This window comes from Aythya marila, assembly GCF_965140915.1.
Source record: "Aythya marila genome assembly, chromosome: 14".
Classification (NCBI taxonomy): domain Eukaryota; kingdom Metazoa; phylum Chordata; class Aves; order Anseriformes; family Anatidae; genus Aythya; species Aythya marila.
The window spans coordinates 3,992,882-4,015,452 of NC_139055.1; the positions used below are offsets into that span (position 1 = coordinate 3,992,882).

The following is a 22,571-nucleotide window of genomic DNA, read 5'->3' on the forward strand; positions in this document are numbered from 1 at the left end:
AGTTACAAATGCAAGTTGAAATACAATGTGATCAGGGTGTTCTGGAAGAATTTGAAATGGATGGATAAGCTTGGGTACTCAGAAATAACCTTTCTTCCATTCTGAGAGTATTGAAGAGTACTGGTAAATAAGCCCTTCACAAGCTGTTAGTTAATTTGGGACAAAATACTGCACTTAGTATTTAGTAAATGGAAATGAGGGTGTCTCATGCTGATTGTTATTTTTTCCCCTTATACATTTTGCCCACTGCTCAAGCTGTGGTGTTTTTGATTCCAGCTAATTAGGTTCGTTCTGTGTAGATGGACAGCAAAAGTGACTCAGCAGGGCAGAGTTAAATTACTTCCGTCCATCCTGCTAGGCTTGTTAGTAAGTCATGAATATCCTGATATTGTTTTTTTATTAGTTGGTATGTTTCAGAATTTTCTTCAGACATTGTGAGTCACGGGCTAAGAATTACTCTACAAGGTTTTAGATATGAAGGTGATGATCCTTTCCCTTTGGCAATACCCAGTAACCTACTGTTTTACCTAAAAGGTTTTAGGTTACCTGTGTTGACTCATGAAGTGTGGCAGCTTTGCACATACAATCTGTGCAAACATTTGTCATGTGAAGAACTGTAGTATAACTAATTGTCCTTAGAATACTGTAACTCCTGGCTATTGAAAACGATGAACAGAGTGGTTAACACTGGCTAATCAGAATCCTTTGGAAGGAGAAGACATGCAAAGGCAGAGGACTACAGCAGTTGTACTTGCATATGTTGGTGACTCCAGGAAAAGAACTTTTTTTTTTTTTTTTTTAACCAGGAACACAGCTAGGTGCATCTTGGGAACAAAACTGGCACAAGGCTTTTTTATCAAGCATAAAAATATGGTTTACATAGACAAACAAGGCATACAAACTGAGCACTAGAGTCCATGCTGTTAATTTTATTCTTATGGGAGGATTTTGTATTTTTGCGGTTCTTGTTTTTAGTTTTAGGTTTTTTTTTTTTTGTTTTACGATTTATCTAAGATGTTTCCAATGTATCAGATGCTTATCATTCAATAAGCAACAGGTGTTGCAAATGAATGCTGCTTACAAAATGATATTTTATATTTATCATTTCTTGGTGTTTCTGCATAGCTAACAGGTTATGCTGTTTGCTGAAAAGTCCCCTGGAGTCTCCTGTGTACAATTATTGATTAGGTAAGAAAAGCTGTCATGGCACCTATGATTCATCTGGGTACTGAGACAGGAGCTTGGTGGTAGGCTGTTGTAGCAGCAGTGGGCTTCTCTCAGGCTCTGAATTTCCTGTTCACTTCATTTAGGCTAGGTGGTGCTGAGTGAGTCAGCACTGGTCCTCAGCATATGGTTCCCTGTCAAAACTTGCAGTTTGCTGCTGGAATCATATGGTATCAAAGATTTTTTCGTTTATCTTGTGTGCAATTTTTTCCAATTTATGAAGTATGATGCTGTAAATTTCCGAAGCAAATGTATATAATACTCACCCATATACACATGCAGTTCTGTTAACCAGCATTTGCGTAATGTCAGCATGTTCAAGGCATATTTGATGATCCTGTAAGATGATGTGTTTTGTTTTGAACTGAATGCAAAGCTACCTTAAACCATGAGTATAAAAAGATTTAATCAAACTGAAATGCCCAGTATGATCCATATTGTAGGCATAAAGCACATGTGCATGGATGCCAGTTCATGCTTGGGGTAGACATTTCTTTTAAAACTTATGTTCTTCACAGAAAAAAAAAAAAAAAAAAATCAAGCCAAGTGTTCTAAAACTAGAATTTTGAGAGTTTCATTCAATGAAGCTATTTCCAGAATCTCAACATAAAGAATCCTTAGTGGAAATGTCACTTTTTAAAAACTTCTCTAGCGCACTGATAATACTGTGGGTGTACACTGCTTTGGATACTTCCAGTTACATGAAACAGACTGATCTCCTACAAACTGTTCAGTGTACGGGTCATAACACTACTGATATTTGCATGTTACACCTTCTTCTTTCTCTCACAGGGGTAGGTCTTTCTCCTGTTTTAAAGAGGAGACCGGGAACAGCAAGAGATGTGCACAGTCACAACGCAAGTAGAGCTTCCAATAACATACGCAAACTGCAGATACAGATATTCAAATGACAGACTATGCTGCTAAGTGTGTTTCAGTGGTTTAAAAATATTAACTGTAGTATATAATGAACAATATAGTGGGGAAATAATAACAGAAAGACAACAGCTATAATTGGCACAGTTGTTTCAGTTTATTTTTATTTATCTCAGCTTCATAACCAACATTTCTAACTTAATTTTTCTTTGTTCCGGCAGGGTTGCTGAAATCTGATGAAATATTACTCAGTCCAATTTCAATAGTCAGCTTCTGATAATTGCTTTGGTTACTAAATACCTAACATGAACTTTTCATTTCCCAAATGGATTACATTATCTAAGCATTGGGTTCCCTCTGGGCATTGAATTTTTCAGCTGATTTTCATCTTGATTTTTTTAAAGCTTTTGAAACAATGAATAAGCTTGGTTGAGCTGGAGAAGCTGAAAGTGATTGATATGACCAGGAGGAGGGTGTTTGAACCTTGAAGGTTTTTTGGTTTTATTTTTTTAAGCTTTTTTATTTTTTTTTAACTTCCTTTTTGGCAAATATCAAAAATGTCTGCTACAGTTAATGAAGGAAAAGTGAAGCTCTACTGCTTATCATATTAATACAGATTTGGGTTTCCCAAGAGAGAATGTCTCGTTTGTCTCAAGGTGATTTTTTTTGTTGTACTTAAGTTGTCTGAATGATAAATAGTGCCCTAGGTAAGTTGCAGGCTGTATATGTAAGGAAAAGTAATATTGCATTTGAAAGTTTTCTGATAAAATGAAATGCAGTTCTGCATCGAGAAGCTATGATGAATTTTAACCATTTTTTTGCCAAAATTTCATCAGACTTATTACTAGGAATTGAGAAATTATTCACTTAAATCTTCATTGATTAAGGACTCCTGAGATCATTTTAGAATCACTTTTTTCAAGTAAATGTAGAATAGATCCTAATTTATTAATCTCTTTACAAAAGTATATATTTTTATATTTCTATTAAATATGGATATATTTTTATATGTACATGTAGCACTGTAGTTAAATTAAAAAAAAATACAGGTATATTTCTGCATTGTTTAGTACTAACAGAAATAATAGATTAGTTCTGAAGTCTAATTGTTTTGGTGCTGACTACCATTGTTATGAACTTAACGTCAGTCACCAAAATATTTTTAGGTAACTTTGTTATTTTAATTGGTTCCACTTTGTAAAGAATTGAACTTGTATGTCTAGTCTCATTTTACCTATAACAGCTTGTCTTCAGAGAGACCAAGACACTCAATTCCATATATGAAGTATATCACAAATACAATTTCTGTAATAGCCACCTGGCTTAAGTTGGATGGAAAATGTATTAGTTGGCTCATAAACTGAGAGTTCTGCTTATCAGTAAATGGCAAAATTCTCTCTAGTGATCTGACAGCATATATAAGAAGCCATTGAGCATGTTAAAAAGGACAACATTTTTTCATGTGTGCAATATAATAATTTATTTCCTAGCCAGCAAGAGGAGGAATGTAGTAGCTGTTTCTGACACCTGCCAAAATAGCTGGGATGAAAAATAATTTCCACTATCCTTTGTTGCAGTGGGGTGTATGTACTGAAAAGGAGTGAAGGGGAGCCATATATTAAAAGCACTTACTTAAAGCATGACCAGAAATCATCATCTTATACCCTATCCTTTCTTACCCCGGGTAAGAGAAGTTCTTACGTTTATGATATGTGAGAGCTTACCTGTAACTACCCTTACTTGACCTGGTCAAGTTACCCACCTGTTACTTTGTGTAACTACTGCAAATTTGTGTTAATAAATCTGTATTCTGAAGTTTTTAATTAACACCTTAGAGTAGAAACACCAGGCAATGAAGACTTCTTATAGGATTGTTGTGTATAAAACACATTATTTTATTCTTCATTGGCTTTGTTTATGGGATGACCAAATGGCTGGCAGGAGCACTGGATGTAGTGGGAACAGAGGCTGGGAAGTCTGCAGTTCTCTTGGAGACCATTTGGCCTTGCCCCTGGCGCTGCCCCCCCTTGGCGCTGGCTGAGTTCCTTCTCTGAGAGTCCAAGGCTGGAGGCTGATTCCCAGCCCAGCAGCATCAGTGGCAGGCCCTGGGGCTTTGGGATCAGGCCACGTGGGGTGGCTTGTAAACAGGGCAGGGATGTGCTCCAGCGTAACCTGTCTGTCCCGTTGTCTGGGGACAAGAGTTTGTCCCTTTTGTGTCCTGGGGGAAGAAGCGCTTGCAGGGTGAGCACCCTGTTTGTTGGTTGCAGCCAGTCTGTCTGTGGGACCCTGGTAAAGGAGAGTGCTCGTTTCTCTAATGGTGTATGTAGATGAAAGACATTTATGGGATTTTCTGTTTACTTGTTTTAATAATGTATTTGGATATATGTGAAATATTAAAAGAAGAACATATTCCAACTAATATTCAGAAAATTTCAAGAGCTGTGTGTGTTGCCTCTGTTGTGAAAAAATACACCATGTCTGCAGCATATAGGGTTCTTTGAGACACTCTTCCATGTCAAATGATTATTAATATGGGCTTTTCCTGACAAGAATGTAAGTGCTGGGTGTAGCTTCCATGTTACTCAGACTCATAGACAGCTGCTGTTTAAAAGTCAGGGAGAACCTATTCCCAAAGCAAAACAACACACAAAAAGGGGGCAGTTCTTAAGTCCAGACAGTGTACTTGCAGCAGGTAACCTCTCACAATTGTGAAATTATTATTGTATGCATTATAATGTATACAATGTATACGTGTATTACTGCATACATAATAATGAGAAGTTATGAAAACAGTCATCTTCCTTAATTGTTCTTGAGAGTTCGTTTCAAAAAAAATTCTGAATCAATTTTTTTGGATTTCATTGTAATTAATACTTACAACTAAACTCTGTTGTGAGGCAGTTTGTCCCATCCTTCGGCTGTTCATGTTGCAGCATTTGCATGTTGTCATTTCTGCAGTTTATAAGCTCCGATTCGGAGGCTGCACACTGTCATTCTGCTGTTAGAAAGCTTTTGTAGAAGGCACCATAATGAATCACTGGAAGAAAGTAAGTGCCCTGTAGTCATTCCCCACACGTGCTTCCCTTTCTCCCCAAACCTGACTCTGACTGCATTAACTGTCCAGAGGCTGATGCTCTGAGGTGTGCACCCGTTGTGTCCAGACGCATAACCTCAGGGGATTTAGCTGCAAGTGAAGGTGGAAAAGGGAAGGTGAAGAGATGCAGATGATTGATTTGACGACAGGGGAGGAAAAAGAAGATACAAAAGGGAAACAGCATCTCCTCCAGCTGGTAAGAGCAGACATGCATACTTAGATGATAGATTTCCCAGCAAGTTCAGTAGGTTTAGGGCCTCTTAATTAATCAGTGTTAGTTCCATGCCTCCTTTCACTCAGCTTGGCATTTGCCTCTCTCTGCTTCCCAATAGGTTCTTTACTGCTCCCACCCGCTGCTGTTTTTCAAGAGACTGCTGTCACCTGTTCTTTAACTCTTGCAACTTCATGCCTACCTCACTTCCACATTTCATTCGTTAGTAGTCTGCACTGTTTTAGAGAAACTCAGAAGCTTCTTATCTCAAACTCCAAATAGTCTGAGCGAGAGAATATTTGACACACATTTCGTGCCACTTGTCAAGGACACACTGTATGAGAGGCTCCCTGTAATCGGTTCTAGAACACTTCAGATTTCAAGGGCACGCAGATTTTCATAGTTGATTTTGTTTCTGTATGTATGTACTTCTAGCACATTTGATGTAGTGTGACTACAGAACTGCCTCTTGGCTCCTTTGTTAGTCTTTGTACCAGTGTATTTTAGTGCTTTGTGACGTGACTGTACCCATCTGTATGTGTATCTGCATTAAAAGAAAGTTCCTTTTCTGATGCACTAGCTGTCATCCCCACATTTGTATCCTCTACCTCTCAGACCCTTCACATCTGACGCAAGTTTAAAACATTTGTCCTAATTTCTGAAACTTTCCTTCTAAACTTTATTTAAAACTTCATTTTTAGCATCCTCTGATTTTTTCTCTTGACTTTGTCTTCGTCTTATGTCTGACCCACTTAAGTGCCTTTGACTTTTTCCATGCTGCTACTTACAGCTGAAGCTGTTTACTTCACTTTGTGCCCTGTCTCTTCAAGTCTGTTTTTTCAGACAAGAAACCCCCCCCTCCATACAAGTCAGATTTTCCTATAGAGAACTCGTCATCAATGCAGTCTATTGGACTCACTATAATCACCTGTGCATGGTTTCCAGCAGCCCTCTTTGTGCTGAAGCAAGCTAATCTTATATGCTTGCACAATATCAAAAAGAGTTTCCATGTGTTACAAGTCAGAGTGATAATATACAGTTTTCTAGCACTAAACTCATAACCTATTGCATCGACACTGTGTGTGATGAAGCCAGGACCTGTGTTCAGCAGGGCTTGTGAGTATATTTTTTTCTGAATATATAAGCCCTATATTTTAAGATTATTTTTGTTTTTCTTCTATGGCTTACAGAAAGGAAGCAAGCAACTGTAGGGAAGGAACAAGAGGGGAATTTTTACACACCTCTTCTTGTCTTATTCGTCTGTTACTATGTTTTCGCCCATTCTCCCAGTGGGAAGGTATGAAGCGTAAGTGCAGGCTACAGAGTTAAGCTGGAATGTCCTGCAGAGATTCACTATCACAAAGGGTAATACTGCTTTATCGATCCTTTCCATACCGTCTCCCACAGTTGTGTTAAGCCTGTAGCAAGTACAACCTTTACAAAACAAGATCAAGAGATATGACTTACCATTTAAGTTGAATGCTGGCTTTAAAATGGGATAAAGGGATGTTTCTTAGGCATGACATATTGTTGACATTTTACTATATACATGATAAAAAAAAATCCAGAGTGGAAGTAATAATTATTTATTTTTAGCCCAACATCTGTGGATGCAAGTGATATGGCCAATTTCACTTTATATAAGCTTAACTTAAAAAAAAAAAAAAAAAAAAAAAAAAAAGAAGTATTTTATACTTGGACCAGAAAACCCTAAAGAATTCAGATTCCCATTCTTCCCTATATTCTGTGACATATTAATTAATTAGTTGTTTGTACTGTTGGGGATAAGCAAAGATTGCCCAAAATTTAGCAAGAGAACAGTAGAGATGTATTTTCATAAATATCTTTTTGGTCTTAATCACACTTTTCTACTATAGATGATGTCATTTTCTGTAGCAGGTGCAAAAGACAGTTCTCAATTTTTTCAGTAGAGCTTGCTTAGAGCATTAGTACCCCAAATGTTCAAAAGAATGTTGATGGGCTGTCAGTTTAGCAGTGCACATTCTTGCTTCAAATGTTGCCCTGTATCTATGGAGAAATAGATTAATATCATGTATCTTAATTCTATTTTGTAAATACACAGAAATCTTCGAGTGCTGTAGATTGACCAGATCTGTGTTTCTGTGCCTTACTGGACTGCACATTATTTTTAGATAATTGAGGCAGAGCTGGTGTCAGCGAAAAAAAAAACAACTGGGAACGTGTTCTGTTCAGGTATTGGCAGTGTGGTTTTGCTGTGTCCTCCCCTGCACAACCTAAGTGTCTTATCTCTAGAACACAAGGCAGCACATGGGCTTTGCTTTTGTAGTTTGTGCTTGTACGTTGCTTTTCTGGTCTTCATACCTATGGATGAAACTTTTTTACAGCTTTCCCTTGACTGTTCAGCCAAGCTAAGGGCCTTGTGCAGAACTTCAGTTTATCTTTAACTGGTTTCAGTGACTAGCTCCTAAAAAATAACAATAATAATATCCTAGATGCCAACATATCTTTATTTCTGTACTTTCTTTGCTACCATTTGTCCTCTTAAGCAACGTAGAAACAACTATTATTTGACCTGTGTTTTAAGGAAGTTATGTGTTTTCTGTATTGATGATGTAGCAGCAACAATACAAAGATTGTACTGAACTGGGAAGAAGCCAATGGTTATCTTTAAACAGGAGGAATAGGAAACATCTCTCAGGAAACAGTATCTCAAATAATGCCATTGTACTTTCCTTTAGAGGATGTTTCGGTCTTAGACATTTCTGCATAAAAGTTGGTATAATTAATAACATGAATAAACCTAAAACTCTTGTACCAACTTTAGATGTAATGAAAATAGTGAAGTACATTGTCTGTAGTGCAGTGATCCCCTGAATACATTGTTTGCACAGGTATCTCTTCGCTAGCAAAGTAGTAGGACTGCCAACAGGTAATTGGCTGTCACTGAAGCCTGGCTTTGCACCAGATTCCATTCTGTCTCATATGGTACAGGTATACAACATTCAAGATGAAATGAGCTGTTAGAAAAATCACCTGAGGGAAAAAAAAAAAAAACGTAATTTTTTTATTTTTTTTTTTTTCCCGTTACTTTGACTATGAGGAGATTAAAACAGATCTCTGGTATGCACATGCCATGTGAATGAAATTCACAGAACTTAGAAAATACAATGTATGTATATTTATTTCCTTAGGGAATTTTAACACAGTGTTGAAGAAAAGTAGAGAGGTGCTTCACTGTCTGAATCCTGATTGTCCATTGTTAATAGCATAATCATTAAATCAGTACTGAATTATTTAGCCATTTATTATTATTGCTGTGCAGTATAAAAATAATGTTAACATTTTTATCTGTGTTTAAGAAAAGAATTTGCACCTTAATGATAACGCACCTTTATTATGATTTAGATTCTATTTTTAAACAAATAAAAATGGAGGCATGTCTGATTTATTAGAATATAAATTATGTCTGAGGATGAAACTAGGCCTGGAAGGGTGCGTTACAGAGATGTTTGCTTAAAATCCACTATGTAGTTGGGAGTTAAATTTGTTGCTAATTTAAATAGCTGGAACTTCTTAGAGGGTGCTTGTTAGCAGAAGTCAAAATCTGCTTGTAAACAAACTTACTAGCAAGTATGCGTACATAAGCAAAAGAACGTTTCCAAAAATGTACTCATTTTTTACTAGTGTTTATAAATGATGACAGTCTGTTACTTTATTTTAAGTTTGTTTATCTATAAAATGTAATCAAGAACATTTACAGAGGTGAAAGAAAAAAGGGATAGGATGTTTAGATTAGTAAATTGGAACTGGCACAGTTTTTGCCTTTGCCATTGATGTACCAAAAAGCTATCGGCAAGCCAGTTAATAGGGCTGTTCCTGAAAAAATAAAAATAAATAAATAAATAAAAGCCACATACTCCTGAAAGTTAATAAACTGCATTGAAACTTTGGATTTAAAAATAAAATAAAATAAAATAAAATAAAAAGCATTAAAGTGATGCCACTGCATTAGAAAGGGTCAATTACACAATGCAGCATACTCACAATAGACCAGTACAGCTGATCACCACCTGGAATTCAGGTTTTAATGACAATATTTTACAGTGTTAGTGTGTATGCATTTGGTAATACTCAGTAATGCGCAGTACTTCTTCCATCTCTTGGAAGCTTTGTACCAAGCTCTTAGCTTTTGATTGTGTTAGAGAAGAGCCACACATGAGAGTTGACTTTGCTAATCCATAGTTGGAAATTATTCCACCTGGAAGTGCTTGGTGTATTGCACTTGGGCATGCAGGGTTTACTGCGTGTCTTGTGCTCTTCATCTGCTTTATGACAGACAGTAGGTGGGATTAAGTGACCAACACCAGGAATTTTATCCATTTTATTCCCAATACACTGTTTCCCCGAGGCTCATCTCTGTTCCCTTCTGGATTTGTAAAGGAGAAGGAAAAAAGATCCTTTAGTGAAAAATGTCACTGGCAAATGGGCACGTTAATCTGATCTGTTAATCTGTACTTCTAACCTTCACTGTCCTGAAAAAAAGTTTTCTGAGCAAACATCATGGGCTGGGATGAGTAATTCCTGTAGCCTGGAGGCAGCACATGTCCAACACAACAGTTGTTCTCTGGGTACCAACGGTGCTTCAAGTACGTTTTTAAGAAGTGTTAAGAAGTGTTATGCTGCTATATGGAGCTGTGCCTAGGGTTTGGGGCTGCCTTTTTTTTTTTTTTTTTTTTTTTTTTTTTTTTTTTGATATTATGAGTATTAATGAATATCTGCTAAATTGAGAGGGGTAATCACTTTGTAAATGGTGTACCTGCATTTCTGAAAAGTATTCTGAATTCAGATCTGGTTAAGTATGCAATTCCAGTTTGCTTTGTTTCCACCTGAATTATGTATCGCTAGCATAAGGTGCATCCTTCAGAGACGTTTCATTCTATTGTGTATCTATTATACTTTTATGTATGAAAGACATATAGTAATCATCCTTTAAATATTTGTAAATAATATTCTATGCTCATGATATATTGAATTAATGTTTTTTTGTTGTTGTTTTGTCTTGTTTTCTGTTGTAGTAGCTTTCAGAGAGGTATAATTCGATGCTAAGGATTGCAAAATGTATGTTAGGTTAACAGAACTGATGCATATATACACGCAAAACTTGTCCTGACCCTAAGTCAAACTGCTTTGGAGATTTGGAGATTAAAAAAAAAATAAAATAAAACAACTGTATTATTTCTTACCATTTTTGCAGAACTTTGCAATTTGATTCCATTAGGGATAGAAATGTGGAAATATGATGGAATAGTGGCTGTCAATCTGAGCAGAACCTAGTAGTGGTGGAAATCTCATTAGCCTGTCTATCAGGTGAGATCTAAAACTGAGGTCTTGACCACTCGTGGTCATTAAAGAACTCACTCGCTGTTCACAGGAGTAAAGGTGTTAAATACAGTGTCTTGGATAAATTCCAGCTTGTGAAATTAGATTCGCTCTAAATTTCCTTAGCAGTTTAATTCTTTGCTTCTTGGTCTTACCTATAGCATAATAATGCTCTGAGTTATTAAACAGCTGCTCACTTGTATCCTAAGCATGTCTGCTTTACATTGATAGGAAAAGTTTTATAACACTGTATATTGTGCCACAATGAAGTAATATAGAACAAAGTTATAAGCAATGTAAGTGCATAATGCAGTGCTAAAACTTCAAACACAGTAATTTATACCAAAAATATGTACGCTGTGTTAATTACTGGCTCTTAAACTTTAGGCCAAACCCGGCAGGTCGGTACCAAGTGGGCCTAACATTCTGGTTGGATGGCTGCAGAACTGCTCAGTGGCACATAATGCAATCTTAATGTCAAAACACACCCTTCTAGCTCATAGCATTAAACAAAATGTCTAACAGAAAGATCTGTGCTACTATACAACCATTTAGTGATCAGGATGACTTCCATACCTTGTTTTGCCCCGCAGGTCTGCCTGCAGAGCTGAGCTGTCTGCCTTGTGAGCTGTGCATTACTTGCTTGCATCCATATTCCCTGCATAGGGTCGGCTGTATACGTTCTGCATCTGTAGATTAAAGATGTATTCATGTATGGATTTGTCTCTACATGCAATTCACTGTGCTCATTCCCCTTCTCTGTTTCTGTTGTCACTGAGCATACCCCGGGGCCTAGAGAGCTGGCAGCACCTGACCGAGCCATGGGAGCATGGAGGTGTTCCCGCTGTAAAGGAGAGGGACATGGCAGCAGGCCTCAGGGCCTTCCAGTAACCCCACAGATTACCAGTAGCACTGAAGAGTCCCCAGAATAAGACAGCCACGAGTTATCTTTGTCACACTTTCCAGCTCCTTGGCCTGAGTTAGCGAACCACATGAACAAAGTAGTAATTCAGATTGCAGTCTGCACCAGTTCGTTTGCATTTCATCAGGCATCTAAGGACACCACCAGCTTTTGTTTTGTCAGCGTTCTCTTCACGTATTGATAATGCTGTCTTATTTAAGACAGGAAGACTTATCATCTTATAGCAGTCCTCTGCCAAGGAGCAGGGCAGTACCTTGATTTCAGTTTACTCCTTGTTTCTGTACCTCAGGTAAGTTAGCTCTGTAGGAAACACCAAAAGCAACATATAGTGAAATTATGTCTTAGAAGTAGAAGAGCAGAATTATTGCCAGTCAGGGCAAAGAGAGTAGCCTAACGATGTGTCCTTATGCATACAACCAAAAGGAAGAGCTATTTCATTTCAGGTATCAAGAATTATACCAAACCTGTGTGGTTAACATCCCTGTGCGCTTCATATCCACAGTTAGCATTTCAGAGGTGAGCATGTTATCAGGTTATTGAAAAGTAAGCTAGGCTGTTTGCACCAGTTGTCTGTTCTGCTGTTATCGACTAACCATGTTCTTGCACTACATCAGATGTTTTTGTCACTGATGGGCAAATTAACTTCTGTCTTCACAAAGTAAAAGGAGTCTCACAGCCATATCAGACTGTTGGTGCAGCGTGGTTGCACCAGAATTTACTTACCATAGTTTGAGTGTCCCTTTCCCATAGTTGTATGAGTTGTTTATCTGTAGTATTTTTTTTAATCTTGTCTTAAAGAAAAATTAAAGAAAAAAGCACACATCCTCATTTTTCATATGCTGCCATTTCCTGCATCCATCCAAGTACTCTTTAGTTTAGACTAGTTCTGAGCCTCTGAATTACACATACTCAGCTTGTCATTCAGTGAAGCACTTAAAACATTTTAGAATGTAGAAATTACAGTTCTACGTCCTCTCCACAAAGATATATTTCTGGAACATTAGAATGTGCTTTGAAATCCAGTGAGAATATGCTATATAACCAGGAAGGAAACACTCGATGATCTTGAGGTCTCTTCCAACCTACACAATTCTGTGATTCTGTGATAGAGATTAAAAAAAAATTCTGTATTGGTATTCATTGTTAATAGTCGCTTTGGAATGCTCTTAGGGATTCAATCTCTTGTTTCTTGTATGTTTGCAAAATTTCATACACTTTTTTAATCCTAAAGGATATGCTTAAAAGAAAGTATGTTATACAGAACATCTAGTTTCTTCAATATGTTATTGTTTTCCCCCCATCTCTTTGTAGCTTAATAATGTGGCAAAGCAGTTGGAAGAAAAATAAGAGCTGTAAAAATGTGGAAGGTGTTCAATTTCATGAACTTTTTAACATTATTTGCAATTTTCCAAATACTGAAGTTATCAAGTGGAGCAAATCTATATGTTGTTGATGTAGAGTCCATATATTCATGTCTTCTACTGATCAAGTACAAGGGTTTTGTACTGTGAAAGATGAGCAGTGCCATTAAAGATGAGAAGGATGTATTAGTGGAGTTTCATCTTTGTTTGCTGACTGCGTACAGTGGCAGAAGTTGCGTGCACTTCTCTCTTAGTCTCGGGGCACATAACACAGTGAAAACAACTTCAGGTCTTAAAACATTTTGAGGTCCTACCAGGCAATGACAAATAAGTAATCTTTTTGTCAGTACTTTCCTCTTTCCTGGTAACTGAAATATTTGCATAATCTTCATGTGTATTTTGTCATGTGACTTACTTAATATGTTTTTTGATGTGTTGTTCAGTTTTACCTTCTTCTGTGATGTAACTTGGTAGAATGGAAATCAGTTTCTTTGATAAAACCTGTAGAAAGTGGCATTGGCTAAGTGCCTTACCAGTTCAATTCACGCATTCTACAGCTGATGGGAATCAAAGAGAAATAACAGCAAATGTCTTTTTATTAATGATATTAAAAATTGAGTGAATTCTGTAAAGCATTTGCATGCTTCTATATGGATGTCAGTTTGGTTACCTCTCTACAAATTTCAGTATCAGTCATCTTTTAATTTTTACTTTTAATTTCGTGTTTCATTCCAAGTGGGGAGAATGAAGTGGTTATAGAAGGAAGGGAAACTAACTGAAGTGAAAATTTTACATTTTTGAGGAATTAGCCACAATGGATCTCTGAGGAGAACTGTGATCTCTCATGTGATCAACTCAAACATTATGCCCTTATTTTGTTGGATTTAAAATCGATCCATTATATATATATATATATATATATATATATATATATATATATATATACACTTATTTATTTATTATTTTTTTTCTTAGTCACTCCCTTTCCTCTTGGCTAACCCGAATAGCCAATGTAGGTTTAGGAAGCTGTACGGTATTGAGATCAGTGAGATCTGGTGTTGCTGAGGCACCTGCTCACTCACATGACAGCTCTGGTCACGTCTATGCTGAATCCCCAACTCAAAAAGCTTCACATTTACCAAATAGGTTGGGTCCCATGCTTCCAGGAACTGCCGTATATAAATCATCTTGTCTACAGCCAGACAAATGAAAATGCTTGCACATAATCTTTCACGTTCTCTATCTGACAGGTTTTTTTTTAATGTATTATTGATTGATTGATTTTTAGAAACTGTCTCCTGATATATTTTGGTCCAGTTATATTTTCCAAAAAGATTTTGTTGTTGTTTAAAATTCCAAACTGTACCCAGGGTTTCTCTGTGTAGGAAACAATCTATTTAAGGTACAGTCTGTCTCTTCTAGCAGATAAAAGTGCATGTTGCCTTCCTAAATTTATGAATAAAATACTGCTGTAGACATATTTTCATATATGAGTTGCCAGTACCTATAAAAGCAGGGAGATAGGTTGGATGTTTAAAGAAAGCTGAGTTTCAAGTGAGAATGCCCTCCAAAACAACAACAGAAGAAGACATTTACTATTTTTTTTATGTACGAAGATAATGGCTGTTTTACAATGAAGAAATTATATTTCCAGTACTTCCAATGCAAAGTGATGGAAAGACGTTTTTATTCATTTTAATACATTGTATTTGATGTCCAGTTAAGGAAATAAGTGACCACGTGCTTAAGATAGTTAATAGTCCTGCTAGCTTCATTTGGACTGTTTGTTGCTTTAAATTACATCAGATCCATAAATGTTTGTGATAGCATCTCTGGGCAGAAATGAAATTTGGTAATAATTTGTCTCTTTAGTGTAGGTATTGAATATCCCCAAAAAATTGTGAAAATTGAGAAACTGATCATTAAGAGGAGGAGAAATGTGAGACTACAGGCAAGCCTGTTGACATGAGTGCATAGCTTGCAGAACTGGGGGGGCTAGAAAAGAAAATAAAAATAAGTTTTGTAGGCACCAGGAAAAGGGAGTTCTGTGAAACAGAGCCCTGAAATTACTTTCTCCTGCCCTTTAATCCTGGTTTGAGTAACCAGATACTTGGTGTTGATGATTCTTTATTTATTTTGTTGTTTAGGTTTAAAGCTCATTTTAATTATGTGAGATATTTTGACACCTTCAAGTAAATCAAGCACTAAAGAAAATATAAAGATAAAAATTAAAAAATAAAAATTGAAGATGTAATTTTTTAGACTTTGCTTTGAGTCTGATTTTGAGCGAGGAATATATTGCCTTTAAACAGCTTGGAAGAACTCACTTATATAAGTTTTCTGGGCAGGTGTTGATTACTCGGTAAGTTTGAATCTCTGGGAATTTGGCTCCAGTTTTACCTCCATCACAATCATTCTCTTGTGTCAGTGTGTGTGTTCCAGTTGCATATATCAAATCCAGTTGATGGTGTGTATTTTGTCCCTGCTGTACTCTAAACCAGCTCACAGTTCTGCTGTTTGACAACAAATTCAACATAATTGGTATTCATCGCTTAGGCAGACCTGTGGTTAAACGTGTATGAGAATGGAAGTACCCTATTGTCTACAAACTGGTAATCTCATTAGTTTAATGATATTCTGGGCTAATTATGTTAGTATTCTTGGAATGTCTGCATTACTTTGAGATGCATACTTTGCTGTGTGTGAATATTCCATGACAGCAATTTCTTCTCTTCCTGATCGGCCAGACAGGAGTAAGCAGATAGTAACTCAAAACTCAGACCTTTGTTTCTCATAGAGAATGAGATCAGTTAAATCCCTAAACGCTTGGTCTTGTTTGTTTGTCCTGTATAGGAGATCGTACCGACTGTACTGCTGAAGCTTTGTGTTAAAGATTTTATTTGATTGTGCAGTCTTGAATGGAGGCATCTCACAGGTTTTCTGTGTGGAAAAACTTTATGCGATGGAATAATCCCAAAGTACAAGTAACTGAAGTAATTAGAAGCTGGCTATCTGTTTATATCTTCCTTTTTTTTTTTTTTTTTTCCCTTTTTCCCTCCTACTTCATAAAAGCCTGTATTCATAGAGTGGATTTCAAAGGTGTTACTTTATTTCACTTTTACAAATAGCAGAATTTGAAGGATAAAGGTCATGCCTTGTTTTTGTATACCATCTGTTGACTAGGATATCCATTGTATCTTTAGTCATTCAGATTCTTCAGCTGCTTTGGGAAATATGGCTCAAAGATTAGATCATGAGAAATAGATTGTCAACATCAGAGTAGAAAATCCCAGGTCTCTTCACTTCTTGATTGCACAAATTAGTCATGGTTACAGCAGGCCAACAGAATTATTTTACTTCAGAAGTGGCAATAATTATAAGTTAATTTTAAATATATTAAATAATCATTAAAATCTGGGAATTGTATTGTGGGCACAATGAATATTTTCTCATCTAAACCTGAAATACACATAGAAAGATAAGAGGGTATGGAGACAACGTGGATATACTAGAATTGTCCTTGACTGCCATCCTTTAGGGCACTGGCTACATTTGTAAACAGACCAAGAAGGTTTTAGTTATGGTTGGGTAATAAATCCCCACCCTGAGGACCACACGTGGCTTTAAAGGTCACTGCAGTACATTAGCATGGGATGTAAGTGCTCCTGTTTCCATGTCTCTTAACTCTGCTGCCCCATCAGGATTCTTCTTCTGTTCTCTAACAATACTGATTGAGAGCAAAGAATATACGTGGCCATTCTCCAAGTCAAGCTATCACCAGTCTTCTGCACATCTTTGTTGTTTTCTGACTGTGTCCTAAAATGGTGGCACTGCTCCATTTGATGAGTATTTACTGTACATTGTGCTTGGTTAAAAAAGTACATGTGGTCAGCGGAATGGATGACTGTACTGCTATGTTTCCTGAGTGCTGGATACTAAGTCAGGGAGAAGTGGCTCCAAAGCACCCACCAGAGGAACAAGCAGCTGCCCTGTTCTGCTGGAACATGCTTGTCTACCAGGAGCTTATAGATAAGAGAATAGAGCCGGTGGATTTCTACTTTTCTATTAAAAAAAAAAAAAAGGGGGGGGCGGGGGAAGGTGGAGGGAGCGGCAAATACCTCCTTCTTTGTGGTGATGCACAGTCTTTCTGGCATGCTCACAAAAGCTGCACAAAGACGTATTTCAGGGTGCAGACCAATTTCCATCAGGCACGTGGGGACTAAGCAGGGCACATCTAGCTGAAGACAACCACTCAGCACATAGGCATTCAGCTCATCTGTTAGCCTTAGAGATACCTGATTTTCCTTGTTGCTTACCTGCCCAACAGGTAGCTCATAAGTCTCTGGAAAGTAAACACATGCAGGCTGCTTTCATGGCTGGAGTGATGAAGAAATAGCTGTTGTAGCTGCTGATTTAGATGGGTTGCCATCGCTGAAGATCTCCATTGCACACTACTAACAGGTTGTTTCCATTCGGTATTGATCTGGGGTTGTGATTTTCAGCCTCTTGTACTCACACTTGAAATTAATAAGAGTGTAGGTTTAATTATAGCTGATCACTGACAATGGAGTTGTCAGTGATCACTCAGTCTGGAAGGGTCTCATGCAAATTCTGTAAATTTACCTTTTTTTTTTTTTTTTTTTTTTTTTTTTTTTTTTTTTCCCCTGTCTATAATTTATTTCCTTAATGCTTACAAATGAAGCTTTTCGAAGGAAGCATGCAGATGGAAGTGTTACCTTGGTGACTCTCTCTTTTACAGAAGCTCTGTTAGTCCTATCCTTTGTTCTGTTCTGTCTTGGGATGATTGGGACCAACCATGGGTTATCATCATTTATAACACAGCTTACTCAGCTTTAGCCTGTATCAGATGACAATGATAATTTTAGTTAGGAAGCAATTCCCCCATCTAGAAAAGTGCACAGAATGATGAATGCTCACAGAGCATTTCCCCGTTATAGGCAAAAAAAAAACAACAACCAACAAACCAAACCAACCACACAAACAAAAACATAACCATATAAACAAGGTGGATGTACAAAATAAATTGTTAAGATAAGAAATTCACTTTCTCTTCTCTTGGGAGGTATGTACAAGCAGATCCTGCATCTTTGGCATTTAGCCTGATGTTGAAAAAGGCCCCAGAACATGTCAGATAGTATTTAATAGATGATTGCTGGTGGCCAGCTGCCAGTCAAACGTACAGAAACAAAACTGAGCAGGCAGAAAAAGAAGAGACTTAGCAGTTGCATCTCCATCCTCTTGGATCACATTAGGTCAAATACTAAAAAACAGGAGGAAAAAAAGTTGGAGTGTAATGGAACTTAAAAACTAATACTTGCTTGTTTGAGGCAATTAATAATTGTTGCCTGTACACGTCGGGTTGTGCAGCAGAAATAAAATTCAAGCTCAGTAGAATTAGAATAAAAGTTGTTTTTAACTGGAGTTTTGATGCCTGTGGAATGTAAACAAGTATCGGGTTCCTGTGGTCGTTGGACAGGGGAATGAGGGAGATGCACCTTTTCAGACTGCAAGCAGTCTTGCAGTAATTAGGTAAGGACTAGGGTAAGATACAGAAAAAATAGTTTGGTGTTTTGAAGAACAGTGGAATCTGCTGTTAAATTGCTGCTCTAGAATCACAGAATCATCCAGCTTGGAAGAGACCTCCAAGATCACCAAGTCCAACCTCTGACCTAACACTAACAAGCCCTCCACTAAACCATATCCCTAAGCTCTACATCTAAACGTCTTTTAAAGACCGCCAGGGGTGGTGACTCCACCACTTCCCTGGGCAGCCCATTCCAATGCCTCACAACCCTTTCGGTAAAGAAGTTCTTCCTAACATCCAACCTAAAACTCCCCTGGCGCAACTTTAGCCCATTCCCCCTCGTCCTGTCACCAGGCACGTGGGAGAACAGACCAACCCCCACCTCGCTACAGCCTCCTTTAAGGTACCTGTAGAGAGCAATAAGGTCGCCCCTGAGCCTCCTCTTCTCCAGGCTGAACAAGCCCAGCTCCCTCAGCCGCTCCTCGTAGGACTTGTTCTCCAGGCCCCTCACCAGCTTCGTCGCCCTTCTCTGCACCCGCTCAAGCACCTCCATGTCCTTGTTGTAGCGAGGGGCCCAAAACTGAACACAGTACTCGAGGTACGGCCTCAGCAGAGCCGAGTACAGGGGGACAATCACCTCCCTAGCCCTGCTGGTCACACTGTTCCTGATACAAGCCAGGATGCTCTTGGCCTTCTTGGCCACCTGAGCGCACTGCTGGCTCATATTCAGCCGACTATCAACCAATACTCCCAGGTCCTTCTCTGCCTGGCAGCTCTCCAACCACTTCTCTCCCAGCCTGTAGCTCTGCTTGGGGTTGTTGTACCCCAGGTGCAGGACCCAGCACTTGGCCTTGTTGAACTTCATGCAGTTGACCTCAGCCCATCGGTGCAGCCTATCCAGATCCTCCTGCAGAGCTTTCCTACCCTCGAGCAGATCGACACACGCACCTAACTTGGTGTCATCTGCGAACTTACTAAGGGTGCACTCGATGCCCTCGTCCAGATCATCGATAAAGATATTAAAGAGGACCGGCCCCAGTACTGAGCCCTGGGGGACGCCACTAGTGACTGGCCTCCAACTGGACTTGGCTCCATTCACCACGAATCTTTGGGCCCGGCTATTCAGCCAGTTTCTAACCCAACGAAGCGTGCGCCAGTCCAAGCCAAGAGCAGCCAGTTTCTTGAGGAGAATGCTGTGGGAGACGGTGTCAAAAGCCTTGCTGAAGTCAAGGTAGACCACATCCACAGCCTTTCCCTCATCCACCAGGCGCGTCACTGTGTCACAGAAGGAGATCAGGTTCATCAAGCAGGACCTGCCTTTCATAAACCCATGTTTTCATAAACAATGTGTAACTTCTTAAAAAAAAGACAGCTTTACCATATTGAAGTATGGTAGGGTAATCATCTTGAAAGAAACATTTAAGTTTGTATTTTGAAAATTATACTTTGTTCCAGAAATAATAATTCTGTTGATTTCTCCTTCTGCTTTCCAAAATGTAGTGTACATTCCTGTGTATCCTATTTGTCTTTAGAAATGTAATATTATCAAATAACAAACACAGTTGATAAGCATGATCTGGATAGTGGTTTGGGGACCATCTTGACCTAGTCATTTTCAGGAAATACTAAATGCTAAATAATTTGGTTTATTTGTGGTTTGTCTAATGTGCGACATCCCTTACAAAGTTTGCCAACAAAGAACTTGCTTTGGCTGTGTCATGGTTTAACCCGGCTGGCAGCTAAACACCATGCAGCCGTTCGCTCACCCTCCTCCCTCCCTCTCTGGGACGGGGGAGAGAAATGGAAAGTGAAGCCCGTGAGTTGAGATAAAGACAGGAAAATAATAATAACAAAAATAATAATAACAATAATAATAATAATAATAATACAATGGTGATAATAGGAAAGTAATAAAAATATGTACAAACAAGTGATGCACAATGCAATTGCTCACCACCCACTGACCAATGCCCAGCCTAACCCCGAGCAGTCCGGCCCCCTCCCCCCGGCTAGCCATCCCTATGTATTGTTTAGCATGACGTCAGATGCTATGGAATACCCCTTTGGTTAGTTTGGGTCACCTGTCCTGGGTCTGTCCCCTCCCAGCTCTTACTGCACCCCCAGCCTGCCTGTTGGCAGGACAGAGCGAAAGGCTGAGATGTCCTTGGCTTGGTATAAGCACTGCTCTGCAACAATTAAAACATCGGGGTGTTATCAGCACTCTTCTCATCCTAAGCCAAAACACAGCATTCCACCAGCTACTAGGAAGAAAATTAATTCTGTTCTAACTGAAACCAGGACAGGCTGCAGTGACAATTCTGGAGGAAGCAGTGTGATAATCCAAAGTTCCTGAAAGGTTTGCATATCGAATCAGGTGAACTGTTGTCTTCAGCTTACTTGGGGAGGTTTGGTTTGTTTGTAGTGTATTTTGTTTGTTTGTTTGTTGTTGTTGTTGTTGTTGTTGTTTTTCCCCCTGTGGATATGTTGGTGGAATGTTTCAATGTGCCTGTACTATCTGAGTGTTCCCCATCTTATCCACCCTTCCTGCCAATTTCTAGTGAGAATTATGTTTAAATATAGAGTAAAATAATAGTATTGCTGCATCAGAGTTCTTGAGATGCATCTATTACTTCAGGATTAAAAGGTCTGTTAAAGCTGATGCTTTGCTGCCAGGCTTGTTGGGCTTCCTGCATTCTTTATGTTAACACACTTATGAAATAGAACTAAGCACTAAGAAACTTGTACTTATTCTTCCTCCTCCATCATGTCAGACAAGTTAAAGCAGTGTTGGTGTTGCTTATTGAAGAAGGGTCATTTAGTGCTTCCTTGAAAGCAGAGTGGAATGATGGAGGTAGTCTATGGTCAGGAAAAGGATGATCATCACTTCATATAGGATGTCACAGGGAAGATGCCTTTGAAAGGCTGAGAATGGTGAACTATTCCAAAAAGGCTTCAAATTACCAGACACTGAGACCTATAAGCTCCCTGCCTGCTTACAATGAGCTGCATAAAACATAAAGCAATATTACTCCGTATCGTCACTGTTTTACAAACTACTTTGTCATATCCACCCTGAGCTCCAAGAGAAAGCTTGTGGTCCCAGCTGTCTCATTGATCATATGCCACTAGTCGTTGCAGCACACACAATTGAATTGCTTTTCCCTCAGGGAAACAATGTCTCCAGGTGTGCTAATAATAAAATTAATAGCTTAGAGAAACTGCTTGCCACAGCAGCCGTGGCTCTACAATGAGAGGATCGATTCCAGTGTTTAACAGTCCTAATTCCATAGTGGATACCCGACTCAGCCACTGCTGAGATACGCTTAGTCTCACAGTTAATCAATACATCCCTGATTTAAAACAAAGAACCAAGATTCAGGATTAGAAGTCTTTCTGAATAAAAAGATGTAGGTTAAAACTGTCAGAACCCTTCAACTATTATCTTAACATAAAAGTTAGGAGTACTATAGCTGGTGCCTCAACAGGAAGTAAATGTAATGCTGCTGACTCAATCCTACTCATTTTTTGAAACAACATTAGCTTGCAAATATTAGAATGTAAAATGTCACTTAGATCATCCTGGCATTTTGTAGACCTTCGTGAATTTTGATTGTAATTATGAATACTAATTTTGTGCAGATAATGTATGTAGAGACACATTGTTTTTATTGGTCTGTCATGTAGTACTAAGTTCAGTAGCCACAGCTTTGAGTACCAGCAGTGTGTCTTGAAGGGCACACATGCTTTTAATATTGAGGATTTTGAGGAGATCTCAATTCTGCATGCCTGTAAATGTCTACATTTCGCCTATGTGCAAAATAAAATATGCATTCTTGTAAGTTGATAGTGGGACGTGAAAGAGCATTACACACTAACGGATGGGACAGGGGGTTGAAATTTCAGTGACAGCTTCATAGTTGCAAAAGGAATAAGAAATTTGTTAAAAATCACAGCTTATTTGCTGATGCTTTTTTTTT

At 38.4% G+C, this 22,571-nt stretch overlaps 1 protein-coding gene across 1 annotated transcript in view; it reads left to right on the plus strand.

Annotated features, from left to right (window-relative positions):
- TENM2 (teneurin transmembrane protein 2) overlaps positions 1–22,571 on the plus strand; it is a 782,568-nt gene that overhangs the window by 209,260 nt on the left and 550,737 nt on the right. The window lies entirely within an intron of this gene.